The sequence below is a fragment of the Rhipicephalus microplus genome, unplaced genomic scaffold (assembly GCF_043290135.1).
Source record: "Rhipicephalus microplus isolate Deutch F79 unplaced genomic scaffold, USDA_Rmic scaffold_54, whole genome shotgun sequence".
Classification (NCBI taxonomy): Eukaryota; Metazoa; Arthropoda; class Arachnida; order Ixodida; family Ixodidae; genus Rhipicephalus; species Rhipicephalus microplus.
Genome location: NW_027464627.1, coordinates 113,647 through 118,017, shown reverse-complemented (window position 1 = coordinate 118,017; position 4,371 = coordinate 113,647).

Below are 4,371 nucleotides of genomic sequence, written 5' to 3'. Positions count from 1 at the left end.
ACAAGCCAAATACTGCGTGTTGTACCGTTACAAGTGCGAAACTGCTATGTTGTGACATTCTCGGTAAAGCGCATGCAAGTATCGTGAAACCTTAAAGAACGATGTCATTTAGCGAGATACAGCGTTCTGTACTGTAATAAGTTGGTGAGAAACTGTGAGGTCAAGCAAATATCGTAATTGTGAACGAAACAGTGTAATTGAGCGTCTTTAGATACAAGTGCGAATGTTAGGTTAGGTTGACATATCAACCGTCGTAAAACCGCATTAAACAATGTCACTTAGTGAGATGTAGTGTTTTTCAACATTACAAGTCGGGAACTACGATATCTAATGTGAAAGCGCATGAAACCGTCGTAATCTTGTGGAAAACATTGTAAAGTTGCGAGTAAAACGTTTTCTAACGATAGAAGTGCGAAGGTTAGGTTAGGTTAGGTTAGTTTAAGCTAGGTAGCGTCGTGAAACTACCAAAAACGACGTCATCTAACGAGATAGTGTTGTTTTATTGCGAGTATTAAACTGCGATAGGTGAAATGTTGTGAATGCACACAAAACGGCATGAACAAGCCAAATACTGCGTGTTCTACCGTTACAAGTGCGAAACTGCTATATTGTGATATTCTCGTTAAAGCGCATGCAATCATCGTGAAACCTTAAAGAACAATGTCATTTAGCGAGATACAGCGTTCTGTACTGCAATAAGTTGGTGAAAAACTGTGAGGTTATGCAAATATCGTAATTGTGAACGAAACAGTGTAATAGAGCGTTTTTCAATACAAGTACGAATGTTAGGTTAGGTTAAGATATGAACCGTCGTAAAACCGCATTAAACAATGTCACTTAGTGAGATGCAGTGTTTTTCACCATTACAAGTTGGGAACTGCGATATCTAATGTGAAAGCGCTTGCAAACGTCGTTAGGTTAGGTTAGGTTAGGTTAGGTTATGTTAGGTTAGGTTGGGTTAGGTTAGGTTAGGTTACGTTAGGTTAAGGTATGAACCGTCGTAAAACCGCAATAAACAATGTCACTTAGTCAGATGCAGTGTTTTTCACCTTTACAAGTCGGGAACTGCGATATCTAATGTGAAAGCGCTTGAAACCGTCGTAATGTTGTAGAAAGCAATGTAAAGTAGCGAGTAAAACGTTTTCTAACGATAGAAGTGCGAAGGTTATGTTAGGTTGAGTTATGTTAGTTTAAGCTAGGTAGCGTCGTGAAACCACCAAAAACGACGTCATCTAACGAGATAGTGTTGTTTTATTGCGAGTACGAAACTGCGATAGGTAAAATGTTGTGAAAGCACACAAAACGGCATGAACAAGCCAAATACTGCGTGTTGTACCGTTACAAGTGCGAAACTGCTTTATTGTGATATTTTCGTTAAAGCGCATGCAAGTATCGTGAAACCTTAAAGAACGATGTCATTTAGCGAGATACAGCGTTCTGTACTGTAATAAGTTGGTGAGAAACTGTGAGGTCAAGCAAATATCGTAATTGTGAACGAAACAGTGTAATTGAGCGTATTTAGATACAAGTGCGAATGTTAGGTTAGGTTAAAATATGAACCATCGTAAAACCGCATTAAACAATGTCACTTAGTGAGATGCAGTGTTTTTCACCATTACAAGTCGGGAACTGCGATATCTAATGTGAAAGCGCTTGCAAACGTCGTTAGGTTAGGTTAGGTTAGGTTACGTTAGGTTAGGTTTGGTTAGGTTAGGTTAGGTTAGGTTAGGTTAGGTTAGGTTGGGTTAGGTTAGGTTAGGTTAGGTTAGGTTAAGATATGAACCGCGCTAAAACCGCATTAAACAATGTCACTTAGTGAGATGCAGTGTTTTTCACCTTTACAAGTTGGGAACTGCGATATCTAATGTGAAAGCGCATGAAACCGTCATAATCTTGTAGAAAACATTGTAAAGTTGCGAATAAAACGTTTTCTAACGATAGAAGTGCGAAGGTTAGGTTAGGTTAGGTTAGTTTAAGCTAGGTAGCGTCGTGAAACTACCAAAAACGACGTCATCTAACGAGATAGTGTTGTTTTATTGCGAGTACGAAACTGCGATAGGTGAAATGTTGTGAATGCACACAAAACGGCATGAAGAAGCCAAATACTGCGTGTTCTACCGTTACAAGTGCGAAACTGCTATATTGTGATATTCTCGTCAAAGCGCATGCAAGCATCGTGAAACCTTAAAGAACAATGTCATTTAGCGAGATACAGCGTTCTGTACTGCAATAAGTTGGTGAAAAACTGTGAGGTTATGCAAATATCGTAATTGTTAACGAAACAGTGTAATAGAGCGTTTTTCAATACAAGTACGAATGTTAGGTTAGGTTAAGATATGAACCGTCGTGAAACCGCATTAAACAATGTCACTTAGTGAGATGCAGTGTTTTTCACCTTTACAAGTTGGGAACTGTGATATCTAATGTGAAAGCGCTTGAAACCGTCGTAATGTTGTAGAAAGCAATGTAAAGTAGCGAGTAAAACGTTTTCTAACGATAGAAGTGCGAAGGTCATGTTAGGTTGAGTTATGTTAGTTTAAGCTAGGTAGCGTCGTGAAACTACCAAAAACAACGTCATCTAACGAGATAGTGTTGTTTTATTGCGAGTACGAAACTGCGATAGGTGAAATGTTGTGAAAGCACACAAAACGGCATGAACAAGCCAAATACTGCGTGTTGTACCGTTACAAGTGCGAAACTGCTATGTTGTGATATTCTCGTTAAAGCGCATGAAAGCATCGTGAAACCTTAAAGAACGATGTCATTTAGCGAGATACAGCGTTCTGTACTGCAATAAGTTGGTGAAAAACTGTGAGGTTATGCAAATATCCTAATTGTGAACGAAACAGTGTAATAGAGCATTTTTTAATACAAGTGCGAATGTTAAGTTAGGTTAAGATATGAACCGTCGTAAAACCGCATTATTCAATGTCACTTAGTGAGATGCAGTGTTTTTCACCATTACAAGTCGGGAACTGCGATATCTAATGTGAAAGCGCTTGCAAACGTCGTTAGGTTAGGTTAGGTTAGGTTAGGTTACGTTAGGTTAGGTTAGGTTAGGTTAGGTTAGGTTACGTTAGGTTAGGTTAGGTTAGGTTAGGTTTGGTTAGGTTAGGTTAGGTTAGGTTAGGTTAGGGTATGTTAGGTTAGGTTAGGTTAGGTTAGGTTGGTTTAGGTAAGGTTAGGTTAGGTTAAGATATGAACCGCGCTAAAACCGCATTAAACAATGTCACTTAGTGAGATGCTGTTTTTCACCATTACAAGTCGGGAACTACGATATCTAATGTGAAAGCGCATGAAACCGTCATAATCTTGTAGAAAACATTGTAAAGTTGCGAATAAAACGTTTTCTAACGATAGAAGTGCGAAGGTTAGGTTAGTTTAAGCTAGGTAGCGTCGTGAAACTACCAAAAACGACGTCATCTAACGAGATAGTGTTGTTTTATTGCGAGTATTAAACTGCGATAGGTGAAATGTTGTGAATGCACACAAAACGGCATGAACAAGCCAAATACTGCGTGTTCTACCGTTACAAGTGCGAAACTGCTATATTGTGATATTCTCGTTAAAGCGCATGCAAGCATCGTGAAACCTTAAAGAACAATGTCATTTAGCGAGATACAGCGTTCTGTACGGCAATAAGTTGGTGAAAAACTGTGAGGTTATGCAAATATCGTAATTGTGAACGAAACAGTGTAATAGAGCGTTTTTCAATACAAGTACGAATGTTAGGTTAGGTTAAGATATGAACCGTCGTAAAACCGCATTAAACAATGTCACTTAGTGAGATGCAGTGTTTTTCACCATTACAAGTTGGGAACTGCGATATCTAATGTGAAAGCGCTTGAAACCGTCGTAATGTTGTAGAAAGCAATGTAAAGTAGCGAGTAAAACGTTTTCTAACGATAGAAGTGCGAAGGTTATGTTAGGTTGAGTTATGTTAGTTTAAGCTAGGTAGCGTCGTGCAACTACCAAAAACAACGTCATCTAACGAGATAGTGTTGTTTTATTGCGAGTACGAAACTGCGATAGGTGAAATGTTGTGAAAGCACACAAAACGGCATGAACAAGCCAAATACTGCGTGTTGTACCGTTACAAGTGCGAAACTGCTATGTTGTGATATTCTCGTCAAAGCGCATGCAAGCATCGTGAAACCTTAAAGAACGATGTCATTTAGCGAGATACAGCGTTCTGTACTGTAATAAGTTGGTGAGAAACTGTGAGGTCAAGCAAATATCGTAATTGTGAACGAAACAGTGTAATTGAGCGTCTTTAGATACAAGTGCGAATGTTAGGTTAGGTTGACATATCAACCGTCGTAAAACCGCATTAAACAATGTCACTTAGTGAGATGTAGTGTTTTTCAACAT